Source organism: Malaya genurostris, chromosome 2 (assembly GCF_030247185.1).
Source record: "Malaya genurostris strain Urasoe2022 chromosome 2, Malgen_1.1, whole genome shotgun sequence".
NCBI lineage: Eukaryota > Metazoa > Arthropoda > Insecta > Diptera > Culicidae > Malaya > Malaya genurostris.
In genome coordinates, this window is record NC_080571.1 from 257613266 (window position 1) to 257627659 (window position 14394).

At 36.8% G+C, this 14394-nt stretch overlaps 1 protein-coding gene across 1 annotated transcript in view; it reads left to right on the forward strand.

Moving 5' to 3' along the window:
* LOC131429629 (nocturnin) overlaps positions 1-14394 on the forward strand; it is a 58857-nt gene that overhangs the window by 5442 nt on the left and 39021 nt on the right. The gene's annotated exons all lie outside the window — the stretch shown is intronic.

Sequence of the window (14394 nt, forward strand, 5' to 3'; positions counted from 1 at the left end):
ATTTTCCAATGGTAACCATCTATCGCCGAAGAGAAGGACAAAATGTGTTGAAAATGAGAGCCAGTACTTTTTAAATAAGAAATATTTCGCGATCGTTTTCGAATATTCGATTGGTTTAACAAAGAAATAGACGACATTTTAAGCTTGCGTTCCATGTAGCTGTTCATATCTATTTTGCTGCTCATTTGATAAATCAATCCGAATTCCAACCGGTTCCTGACGCAAGATCATCAAACAAAACTTTATTAATCGCATCGGATTTGTTTAACATTCACTCGTCAACATTGACTACCGACAACATTTCTTAGTTGCCAAGCATCTACAGGAAACCTCTCCAAAACAATATATGCAAAATCATGGGTATTAATTCTAATCGTCATCTCCGCTCGAGCAATTATTACAATATCAAGCTATCAGATCATATACCGAACCTAACCATTCCCACGTGGGCGTCTATATTAGAAGTATGTTGTGCTGATCTCTCTAGCATCCCCACTTGAAAGGCAGATACATTAGGCATCGTTTTCGTTTAGCAGTAGTCTTCATTCAGAAAGCATATTGTGCCGTTGCCAGGATTAATGATATCTGCATCATTGAAAAGGTCAATAAAGCGGCTTTCCCTTGGGCACGTATATTACTTTTGCGAGACCAATTTGTAGTTACCAGTTCTTTTCTCAACACTCAACCACTCATCGCTAGATGATTCACCGTCCAAATCGTTTCATTACACCATCTAATTAGTGATAATATAAGTGATGCTTGCTCATGGCAGAAAATCTGTTTACAATGAATCAGGAACGTTTTTTGCTGTGCTTTTTGCCCGGAGAAAAGTTTTTACTGGCCCAAGCGAGTGGTGATTCATTGTACCGCTCAATCCATAAGAGTAAAACGAAATATGGATACTTAAGAATTCAATAGTGCTAAAAAATTAATTGCTTTTCGGTCATACAGAGGGCATCGGCAAGCTATGAACCCATGACTATGTGCTGAGAAGTTTTGCTGTTACAGTGTATTATCCTAAATATAACACTAGAAAATCCAACGCAATTGTGATAGATAAGACACGTGTCTATCTAAAAAAGGTGGGATGAATGAGGGCTGACTAAAAGTTAATTGGTACGCACAAAAAAAAATGTAATTCATGTAATTCAGACTAAATTCATGAGGCGACCAGTAACATACCTCTGCGTACTTTCATTGGATCTCATCCAATCATTACGACCACTGTAGTTAGCAAAACGTGCTTCAAGCAGAAATCATCTTTCAGTGCTGGTTCTGATGGGATTATGTCTATGTTAATAAAAATATGTTCAAATGAAATTTTGATTCCCCTATCGATACTGTTTAATAACTCTTTAAAAACTTTTTTCAGTCTTTAAGATAGGCATTAAAACCGAAATATCAAATCATCGTGGAATGCGCAGTATCCAAATTATTTCAAGTAATCGTCTTGGACTTCATCACGCATAATTGCTCAAACTATATATCTGAAAGCCAACACGATAGTTACACTTCATTTATCATTAAATCTCTGCAAATGAGACTGCAAGTAGATACTATATATACTGATTTTTTTACTGCTTTCGACAAGAATGATCATCGGATCAAAATTTCCAAATTGAGTAGACTTGGATTCAATTTACCTTTTCTTAATTGGCTGTGCTTTAACTGATCGCGACATGTCAGTGAAAACTGCATTACGTCTCCATTTACTGTCAGCTCTGGAGTTCCTCAAGGTAGTCGTCTTGGACCATTTATATTGCTACTTTACCTAAACGATTTAAACATTTTGCTAAAATGCATGAAGTAATCGTATGCTGAAGATTTTAAACTGTTTCATCTTATCAAAACCTTCGAAGACGCCAGATTTTTGCTGTCGCAACTGGACGTTTTAAAAAATTTGTGTAGAGTAAACCTAATGACAGTTAATGCTTCAAAATGTTCTGTTATTTCATGCACTCGCAAACGTTCCACGATTGAATTCAACTACACGATATTACAAACCGTTCTTAAACGAGAATCGTATGTTAAAGACTTGGGAGTCATCTTGGACTCGAAAATGAATTACAAACAGCACATTGAATATACTATCAATAAAGCCTGGAAGCTGTTAGGGTTCGTCTTTCGTGTGACGAAAGACTTCAAAAACATATACTGCCTTAAAGCATTATATTGTGCTTTGGTCCGTTCTACACTAGAATATGCAGCTGTTGTTTGGTCACCTTACTATCAACACGACATTCAACGCATAGAAGCAATTCGTTTCACGCTTCGCCAACTACCATGGAGAGTCCCCCTAAATCTTCCGAGTTACCAAGATCGTTGCAAGCTCATAGATCTCGATCTACTGTGCGTTCACAGAGATCTGTTCAACGCAGTTTTCATTGCTGATCTTCTCAAATCACGAATTGATTGCTCGGACCTGTTATGTTTGATAGATGTTGATATTCGTCGTCGTTGTCTCCGAGCTCATTCTTTCTTACGCATTCCTTCTGCTAGAGCAATCTATGGCCACAACGAATCATTTGTCAGTATGTGCAGACTGTTTAATTGCTGTTCAAGACAGTTCGATTTTCATCTAACCCGTGATACTATCAGGAAATTATTTCCTCGAATACTAACTCTTTTAAAATTTATCTTTAGTTTTAAGAAATTTTTTATGTAGTTATAATAATTAATATCATGAAATGTATCATTTGGATATTCTGTAATCTATTGGTACAAGATATGAGGAGGTTTTATGCCTACTGGAGACGTTGTGATAGATTGATAATAACTTATCTCCAGTGGGGTTTTCCCTGCTCCAGAAAGAAATAAATAAATAAAGAAAGAAATGATTAAACAATTTTAAAAAGACAATTATAAGTGGCTTTACAATACTTTAAAATTACATCACTAGGGAGTTACGTCTCCTTGATGTACATCAGCACCGCACAGTGGAAACAGACACGAAATCTGTGCATTTCATAAATTTTGCGCATTTGCTGAATGTTTAGACAACAGTGCTAATTCAGAAAAAATGTCGTTGATGAATTGTATAGGTTTTAGTGATATATGTTTAGAATTGGTTTAAAAGAATATTTCTAAGTGTTTTATAAATCCAAAACGGTCATCATTAAATATTATCTAACGTCTCACTTATCGGATTTAGTGTTCAACAACAACGCTCGACTGAAACTCAAAAACCAGATAATCAAACACCAAGCCGGCATCACAAGTGCTAAGTAAAGCCACAACAAATTAATTAGATCAAAGAAAACAATCAAAGATCCGGCCAGGAGACGAACGACGCCATCAACAAAAAACACGCTGCCGGTATGTTGGAGCAATAGTAAATCGAAGCTCGTGTACGCCGCTGTTAATTAGCAAAAGAATGTGACGCCGCGTTGCCGGCCGGTTTCTTGGGGCGCATTTTGTTTAAAATGTTTATGGCTTCAGCGAAAATAGAAGGCGCCATCCGAAAGGTGTGAATTAAGGAATTAATCAAAACACATTTTGATCGCATCCACGCTGGAGAAAAGTAAGATTTACTGCAACACGTCGTAGGACACGTCTAACCTTAGTTGCTCAACGACCAATGAAAGAAGCAGGTTCTAAAATAAACGTAACCATAAATTCACTTCATCAGTTTAACTGAAGGACACACATAAAATCGTGACTGTTTACTTACTGAGTGAACCTTTTGGCGGATTACATTTAGAGTGGTCATTACTCTGTGAAACAACTATGATTTGTGTAATCAGGATCTTTGTTTACAGAGTTATTTCTTCCCGAATATTTTATGATTATTGAAACATCTACAGCATCAAAGTTTTAGGTATTACTTTTACCAAGTAAATGATCGATCAAAAGCACATGAAATGAAAAGATAAACTAAGTTATTTCTATTCACAAAACACTACTTGCCAGGTGAGTTTACTTCACCGTCAAACGCTTGTTAGCTTGGCTCAACTCTAGCATCGTGACGAACGGATAGCATATAAGGAAAGTTGTTTCAGTTTGCTTTCGTCATTCTGTAGAGATTCAGGTTCTGAACAATTGTGTATCAGACGAGAGTCTATTACAGCGCTAATGGAGGATGACAGTTTTATTGTCAATTCATGAATATGCAGTACTAATTGATTATAAGGTTCCAATATACCGCGAAAGACTTCCAGGAAATAAAGTAAATATAATATAATGAATTGCCATTTGATAAATGTTATAAATCAAACGCATATTACTGCTACGTCTGTATCAGAGTAATCACAATTCCTTAAACGAGAAGCGTCATTAATCAAATAACGAATGCTGCCAACGTTGAGTTAGGAACTTACTAATATGAAAGACACTCGTTTTGAAAATAAAGTCAGACTTGTTAAGAATAATGAAGCGTGAATATTTCAATGGACTTTTCAATTGGTTCAGTGGATAAGTCATTGAATGTGCATGCTAGCTGTCTCAAGTAGTTTCCCGTTCTGATAGCGTCACAGTACTAGTCCCTGTTTATGCCTTTTCGGGCCATAGCAGTAATTCTTCCGAATTTTCTGAGTAAGCCGTTTCAAATTATAAACAAGACTTCCTACAGATTAACTCTTCATGATGGTCCAGAAATTTTTGGAAGGGGTTTGCGTCGGAAGATGGGAAGGGACAGTTAGGAACATCTTCTCACCTAACATCATGAAGATTCGTATGTAAATTCTGTTAGTAACTCCAAGCTGTGAAATCCATGCTCTGAGAACACCGAATGAAATTGATACTGTTTCCAAACAAGAACCAAACCTAATTTTCGAAAATCTTGGCCCTCGCCATGCGAGGCAAATTTCAAAACAAAGTCTGCTCTCTTCGTAGTTTCGAGCAGCACTGAGGTAAATAAGTAACATAGTCAATCGCTAAAAAGATCCTGCTAATCAAAGAAAATGTGAACAATTTTGATTTTATTAAAAGTTGTATTAATTGATTTATTTCGTGAACCATAATGAATACCGATGAATATACTACATATAAATCGTTTTTGCTATTCGAAAATTCGCTCTGTCAATTGAACTACTCTTGATCTATTGAACAAAATTCAGAAAGCAACCCGACTAAACAGAATTCCATACATGCTCGGGATTTACATAGTCTCATTAGTCAAAGAAGAAACAGGCCCATATGATCTATCGTTGGCTGGAGACATTATCATATATTACTTGTCTCAGAGTATACATTAATTGCATACATTGCTCATAAGTTCCATGTTTCCCCGTATTTCTATCATGACATTTGGTCAATATAACGGCGTCGGCAGAGTGTGTTCGTTTTCTGCGTTAGTAGCAGAATGGGAGGGTGCGAGTTGGTTTGATCATCACAACATCATCACAATTTCTTCAAATAGCTCAAGTAGCTCAATTTGCTGATGTACTACTGACTACCGTTTCAATGACGCTCACTATTGCGAATTTAATGAATTTCGTTACATAATAAAGCGTTGTTTGGAAGCCAGATTTAAACCAGAGAAGTCCGTCATTCTCACAAAATTTTGTTGTTTGAAGAATTTCGCTCTTATGAATTGCGTTATATGTAAAATTTTGCATATTACTTGTGCAATTAACAATTAGTTTAGTTGTTTACTTGGAAATAAACGTAAATTTACGTCTTTTGAGACCTACATGTACAACATTCCAAATAACTTCTCACAGTGTTTTTATTGATTTTTTAGTTGTTTTGATGTGAAGTCGCCTTAATCAGTCGTGAGGCGGTTAGGATTTAGATTATTTATTCAATGTACGCTTTGCCAACTCAGATGCTATTATAGAGATGTGTCTATCATAGCTCAGGGTAGCGGAAATGGTAAACGCGTATGCACGATTTGCTTAAGAACGCAGGTTAGAGTCCTGACTCTGAGCGTATCTTTTTCCAAAAAATCATCTTTTTTGTGAGTTTCTCAACCATTCGGTTCCTTCAATATATGTTTCCTCTTTTCACAGTTCATTTAAAACATTCATTGAAATCAAATTCGATAAAAGACTGATGTTTATAAAATTAATTTTAATCTTTGTCAAACGTACCCAGCGTTTGGTACTTATACATTGCATTACATGTACTGTACATTAGTTATCTGTCAAATCAATTGTAAAAATATACTTTTTATGATACTGACTCAGCAGACACAAATTTTAATGATTTTACTTAATGGCGTTTTCGCTTGAAGCCTAACCCTGTTTCGACCCCAAATGTTGTCAAATGTATAGATTTGACTGCAGTTGGGGATGGAGTTGGGTTCGTTTTGGCTTCAACCAAAATCGGCATAAGTGTGTCTATACGCAAATCAAAGTATGCCGTATTTTCTTGTGTCATCACATGAAATAACATTTAAAACTAAATTGTCTGTAAAATTTGGTATCATATTCAACTAAATTAGCAGTGATGTTGATGACAGTAAATATTTTACACTTTTTGGCTTGAATTAACATGACTTTTTCCTACCGTGTATGGTTATGTCGTGAAACAGATAACAGATGGTTTCGGAAGCAAATTGGGAAATATCGAGTAATTGCAAAGCAAATTGGGAAATATGTAGCAAAGCTTGATTCAGATAGAATTGGAAAAAGGCAATTGCCTGCATTGCAGTTATTTATTATTGAATTCAAGATCTTTTTTTATAGAAATGTAGCATTTTCTTCATACTTTTAAGAAAAAATACGGATAAAATTATTCGTCACGGTTTCGAAGGAATTCTCGAATTTTTACTGTAACACGGCTCATTAGGCGGCGCACACCTTCTTCGTCCATCGTTTTAGCTATCTTATTCCACCAGGTCGTCATCTGATTGATGTCTTTGACAACCTTTCCCTTTGCCTTGAGTCTCCTCTACATTATAGCCCAGTCTTTTTCAATAGGGCGGAACTCGGGGCAGTTGGGTGGGTTAAGGTTTTTCGAAACAAACTGGACCCCTTTTTCTGCATACCATTCTTGAACGACTTTGCTGTAATGACACCTTGCCTAATCATGGACAAAACATTACGATATGGTCGTGGGATCGAATGAACGGCAAAATTCGTTTTTGGAGACACTCTTTTTAGCATAGTTCCGATGTAATTGTCTTATTTCTAACGAAAAATTCGTTTTTCTGCCACAGCTGCAAATGCCCTGCCAAATCATAAATTTTCTTGCAAATTTGTCGCAAAAACAAATTTAATTTTGGCTGGAACATCCCCCCGAGCCGTTGCCAAGTAAAATTTTTGACCTGGGATTTGCCCGAAGTCAGCCTTGACATATGTTTCATCGTCCATCAGAAGACACCCGTCGAACTTGGTCAACACCTGGTCATATACTTTCCCAGCACGAATTTTGACCACACTATTCTGTTTTATGGTCCGATTTGGCTGTTTGCTAGCTCGGTACGACTTGATTCCTTCCCGGAGTCGAGTTCTCCTCACGGTACTACAAGCAGCACCTAATTTTCTGGCCAAATCACGGTCCGACAGATTAGGATTCCTCTTAATCGTCTTCAAAATCTTACCACGCAGTTTCCGGTCGACAGTTCCACTCCGACGATTGGCTTGAGGCTTCCGAATCGTCGTCAATATTTCCTTATACCGTTTGATAAAGCGCCATACGGTATTTCTGGGCAATTTCAGTTGTTTAGCTAGCCTAAATGCAGACCACAATGGATTTTTCAAATAACTGTGCAAAATTTTGCCCTTCTTTCGGCTTCCATGTTGATTGTATACAAAGTACAGTCGATTTGCGGAATGTCAAAAATCATTCGTGAAGCTGACAAAAATTCCCGACACGTGGGCGCCAAGAACTTCCAAATCCGTCCACTAGGAGCGCCACAATATGAGCAAAAATTTGTTCCAATTCTAAATGAAGCAAGCTTTAATCAAAAAGTGATTTTATCAAATAATCAGGATACTATCTTAGCAATATTATCATCCCGGTCTTATGGTCAACTCCTCTCAAATAATTATCGTCTTTCAAAAAAAAAGTTGTTCCTGGGAATGATTTTCGACGACAAAAATACTGAGCTATCAGACCAACATTAATACAACAAATCAACCGACACTGAAATCCTTCCGTAACAGAACTCACTCATACACGATTGATATATGAAACCAAAGCTTTCAGTTCTCGTTTGTACTGACGAGTACCATGATTACCATGGTTACCACACGTTACGCTACTACATTGTACTACCATACGTACGACCACTTAAGTATTAAAGCCAATAGAGTGATGTTTGTTTGTTTGTTTTCATAGTAACAGCAAACCGTATCGTCATATACAATAGCATATAATTAACGTCCGGCCCGTCATCGTTTACATGTTTACTCCTCAGTCTGACCTAGTACCGCCTGGAGGGCATTCGCTGAGTCTGATAAGACTGGCTCGTGGGAGATAATGTCTTCATTGGCTTAAGTTGATTAGAACTACCGGTGCCAAGAGTAGAAACTACTCCACCATTTTCCATCCAAATACATTGTAACTGTAGGTTCGGTGTTCGGTGCGAACTTCATCACTGGAATGCCATAAGCGAGATGGGAACTTTATCTTCGCCATCTTTGGCAAACCCGGCTCATACGAAGTGTACAAAAGCCCGTGTCTTGTTCCCTGTTCGGGAAGTGATTAGCATCTGTTACCACCCTGCTAGTAATGCGGATTCATCACACATTCGACTGCCCCGTTATCAGCTGTATCGCGCAGTGGTAGCACTTTATCGAAAAGATCTTTTCATGAATCGTGTTGTCAGTACATGTTGGTATTTGCTGTTGCTATGATTGGTAGGTATTTGGGAACAGAAGTGAACGTGAATTCACGATTTCGAATGACAACGCGTTGTCATTGTCTAAGCCTAATAGTATTATGGAAAATATTGTATTTTCCCAGAATTCTGAATGTATGACTATAGAAATACAATCTGTGGGAAAACAGACTAAGAAGTACTATAACTGATGAACATAAACTGTGCAACGTATCACCTTGTTATTACATTCTTATGCGAAACTGGACGTGATGTTTGAACATTGTTCACATTGTGGCGAAAATAGAAAGTATGACATAATCTGTTACTCACGCTTGACTCTGTATGATATCAAAGGTATGCTTTATAAAAATTAAAAAATGTCTGATATATCGGACATGTCGGTATAATCTTCATTTGGTACATATAGAAGAAAAAACTGCCATTTGAGATTGAGTTTGTGCGACTGACTTGTTCCTCAATCAAAGTACATCAACGTCAAATCGGTTAGAGGCATCGAAATCATTAGGAGTTTTCGATTGCCTATGAACTGACGGAATTCCAAAACAACCAAAAGTTTAAAAATAACCTACTTTCTTGCCACCTAAAAGTACACGCCGAACTTGCTTCGACTTATACGTACAGACCAAGTTCTGAGGGAATTTTCTTACTGCTTAGAAGCAGAACACTGCAACTTATTCATCCATCAAACCATTCATTCATTTACTCATTAACTCATTCATTGACTCATTAATATACTCATCTATTTATCCACTCACTCATTAATTAACACTTAAAATTTCTTTTATTCACATATTATTCCAAATACGTAACAAAAAGATGAGGAGGTTTTTGTGCCCTTTTGAAAGTGTACTGGTATAACAGTCAGCTCAAGGGGGCTTTTTCCTGCTCCAATGAATGCATATAAATTTTGTTGTAAATTATTATTAGTTTTTAAAATATTTAAAAGAGCCCCTTAAAAGGAATCGTACATTCCACTGGGTGCTATTGCTGTGTAATATTAGTTTATTGCCTTCTTCACTTGTAATAACCGTTAATTGTTATATCCTCAGCTTGTTAACATCGCGTTGTAGTCTTTTGTTGTGTTGTAAAGTTTTTATTTTTTTCCAAGCTGAGGTTTGTATGTGTCCGTTACCAGGGGGCTCCGAACGTGAGCTCTTTGGTGCGGGGGAGTGTGGAGGGCCAATAAATAAAAAAAATGTATTTCAGATGTTGCTTAGATGTATGCTCAACTGATGCGTGATGTGCGAAGTCTGAGTGGAGGCAACACACGACTTGAAGTAAAGCGATGCCAAACTTGACAGATCGCACAGAGTCGTGCAAACAAGAACCGCTCATTTGATTCTAGCAAGAAAATGACATGTAGATCAGAATAAACACGATGTGTTGCGAAGCGAGCATCACACTTATGTCGTTTTTCATTGAGAACACTCGTGGAGTGTTTTGCTCGATTCGTGCACTTTTCGTGCAGTTGGGCAATCAAAACAGGTGCACTGTGTTTTATTGATTTGCACCGCACGAAAGAAATGCACTTTCGGGGCAATTCGCGGGCAACTATTTTGCACCCGTTTTCTTTCCAGAGCAGCAAGCGTGCAAACCGAACTTTACAAAACCGTTTCATTGATCAACTGTCAAGGCAAAACACTTGCACCGAGCGAGTGGAATCAATGAAAAACGACATTAGATTGCTGTCAGGGTGCAAGCGTCAAATCGTGCGTTCGAGCTAATTACATTTGATCAAAGTAAACCTGTCAGATAGAATGCTATATGTTAGCAGTAAACCGCATTGAATCGTTTCGCTTGACTCCACGTTACACGCTCACTCTAACAGCATCATTTATGAGAAGCCAGAGTGAGCGCGGAACGTGAAACGATGCGAAGCGATTTAATGTGATGTACTAATATTAGCGTATCGCAATTACTGTTATATGTTTTATGTATTGATGCTTTGCGTGACAAAGCACCAAGTGCACCATAGAAATCAACATCTGCATCTGATGTATATATTTTTACCAATTGTATCCAAACTTCAAGTCCAATTATAACTTCTGGACAAAGTATGATATTGCACACATCTGAATGCTATTCCCTTAGATAGCCTATGTAAAGAACTAATAACAAAAATAGAATTGCTCTTACTCTTAAGACATATTACGTACTCCTGATGTTGAATTCTCTAAGAATGTGATTAGAAATACTTCACAGAAGGTAGGGGAGAATCGGCAGGCTTAGGCCATTTTCCATTTGACATTTTTTTATAACTGTAAATGAAAGGTATTTAAAAACTCTACATCCTGGCATTTTAGTTCACCTCCTTACTTTTATTGTGAATTTTTTGAAAACAGATTCTTTAGTAATTTATACACAATAATTTAACTTGAAAATTTGATAGCTTATGGCCAACGGCACCCTCCTTGACGGGTCTATCTTCAACTATCATTTTTGAATTTATAATTGTTTCAATGGATAAAACTTTTAATAATACTATTTCGTGTAAAGAAAAAAATGATTAGGGTGGTATTTTCTTACAAATTTATATTTTTACTAGAAATAATATCGTAAATTATGATATGTAATGCAAGCAAAAATGGAAAAAAAATTTTGAGGTCAAAGTCTCTTGACTTAGTGTTGTGCCATTTCTACTTACTTTGTCCGAAACGACACATTTCAGGGGCATTGCTGATTCCTTCTTTTTTCTCTATTCATGAGCAGTGGCCCAAGGCTGTATACTGCAGTGTGGCACCAGATTGTGCATTTTAAGATCCTTCTTATTGAAACATTTTTTTGTCCCACTCGAATTGTAATGAAATCTACACAATCATATTATTTGATACTCAATTTCATTATTCTCTGCAAAACTGAAGAAAAAACTTACATTCTGTCAGAGTATTTATTTTTCTTTTGAAGTAATCTAATATTTATGATGCAATTTGGATGGAGGTCACAGATATTACTCACTTCACTTTGAAAAACTCCCTACTATCCACTCTCCCTACTAAGAATTATACAAGGAATTTTCAATTAGGGTTTTTTCAAAACAATTCAATTTGTTGGCGAATAATCATACTAAATTAGAACAAATTTTGAACAAAATTTGATTGGTATTGAACAAACTTCTGCAATTCGACGAAAAGACGGAATACTTAACCAATTCCAAGGACTTATATAAAATGGACTATATCATACAAACCAATTAGCACCTTATCATTCAGCTACTAACGCAGAAGGCGATAGTCAGGGCCGCCAAGAGAAAATAAGGAAAGGGGGGAACTCCCTCGGGCCTGGACTTTGTCAGGGGACCCCAAAAATTCGAAGATTTAAAATTGTTTTTTATTCTTCATAATTTAAAAAATGTTAAAAAAAGCATATTTAGTATGCGAATAATTTTGTTCAAAAATGTATTTATAAATTTCTTAATTCAACGATATTCCCATGCACACAAGTTTTAAAGTTTTTTTTTATTTTTCTAAATTTTTTCCCTGCTTAACCAACTTAGAAGCCATCCGTATCCGAGGGCTCAAATATTTCAGGCGAGAATGGGTGCCTGTAACCATGTCGTAAAAGGCAACAAAATTTACAGAAGTTTATTATCTTTTAGTGCTCTCATAGGCTTCCAGTGGTTTGCCTTTCGCATTTCATGACCAAAATTAAGTTCTTTCGATTTGTCATCGATCAATTTGTTTTTACTGTACCTTTTGTCTATCTATATCTATTTTTCCTTATTATTAGAAATTGTTTTAAAAAACTTCCTTGCATATATTTTCGTGGAATTTTATGCGACGCAGTAGTCATATTACAGACTAGTCTTATAGACCTTTTTTTGATTTCAGATGTGATGTGGTATAAGGCTTGTTCGCGACAAAATCTAAACATTTTTCAGACTTCTGAAAGTGTGTCTGTTCATTAGATAAAATAAATGTTTGCTGATACTACAACCGAATATGGCGTCGAAAGAATAGCAAGTACGAAAAACAATTGTGTACGGTCACAATAAATATCTGGATCTGTCAGTAAGAAAACTTGCAAAACCGATTGGTTTTCCTGCAAGCACTACCAATAATGTTCTTAAATCTTTCGATACACATTTAACAACAACCAGAAAGGCTGAGCGGGGGTCTCAGAAACCGTCAGAAGGACGTCAAGGTGGAGAGATTATTTCAGAAGAGACCAGATCTTTCGGTAAATACTGTGGTTAGATAAATAAAAATGTCTCCAACTCCTGTCTCCAGCACTGGCAAGATATGAAGTCGTTCAAGATAAAAAAAATGGACCGAACCGTAATGACAACCAGAAAGTGACGCCTAAAACCCGGGCTCGCAAGTTGTATCGCGCATATTTTACAAAGTTTTCTTTCGTGATAATGGATGATGAAACTAATGTGCTGGAAGACTTTTTCAGGGAAAAAAAAGTTTTATAGAAAATATTCAGTTTGGAAGGCAATATGCAGGTGTGGTTAAGCAAGTCAAAGCTTCATCATTACCGGAATGGTAAACAAAGAAATATACCGTGAAGAATGCATAAACAAGCGATTGTTACCATTCCTACCCTGCTCTCGCTATTCTGTTCTGATTTGGTATCTTATCACTACGCCAAAGATGTTTAAGAGCAGTATGTAAGCGGAGTTCATGTTGTACCGGAAGAAGCGAATCCACCTTACTGCCCAGAGTTGTGACCTATCGAACGGTACTGGGCTCTCGTGAAGAGAGAACTTTCTCAATATAAACCACAAGCAACAACTATAGAAAAATTTCGAAAATCTTGAACGAAAGCAGCTAAATTGGCTGCAGAAATGTCTGTACAGAACCTAATGCGTCCTTTCATTTTCGTACCTTTCGCTTCTTCCAGTTAATGTTTGTTGAAAAGAATCAATCAAAATTGATATAATAGACATTATGTGACAATTAAAACCAAATAACAAGCCTTAATAATATTTTTCATTTTAAAGCTAAAGTAAGAATGAATTCAGGTCAACTTTAGGTATTTTCGAAATAATAATTTAGGCTACAGGTACATTTGATACATGTATATGTCAATAACATTGGGTTTCGGGAGATACCACTAGGTCCTCTGATTGAAATAATTTGGGTAGGAAGAGTGGAATCGTAACAACAATAGGGAATGTTGACATTTCTTGGATTTTTGGTTTGGCTCTTCTTCTCACTTATTGGGGCTACCTAACATTACAATGATTTGTGCTGCGATTGAACTATATTGTTCTGTTTTCGGAAAGAGATTCTTGAACGTCTCCGTGCTCCAGCCTCTGTATTGAAAATATATTTAAATATATTTAAATACAGACAACGTAAAGTTTACTCTTAACCACGCCGTATCGGCTACGATCAGTAAAATAAGTAACACCAAGTCGAAAGGTGACATGGACAACCGATCGATACTCTGTTGAACGTAGACCCACTGTAATTAATGATCACATGTGATTATTATTCATGACCACCCCGGCATGCGACACTCAACAAAACGATCACGATCGACGTTCAGCGGTCAGTAACGAAATAGATAACAAACCGTTCTTCCCGAACTGAACCGGTAAGAGCTCATCTTCCATGCTCGAACGTCTACAACAGTGGATATGTGCTACTAGAACTGATTTCTACGAGTACAACCGAATGACGTATCTGAGAACCTGCCAGTTGAGCGACTTGAGTCGTCCT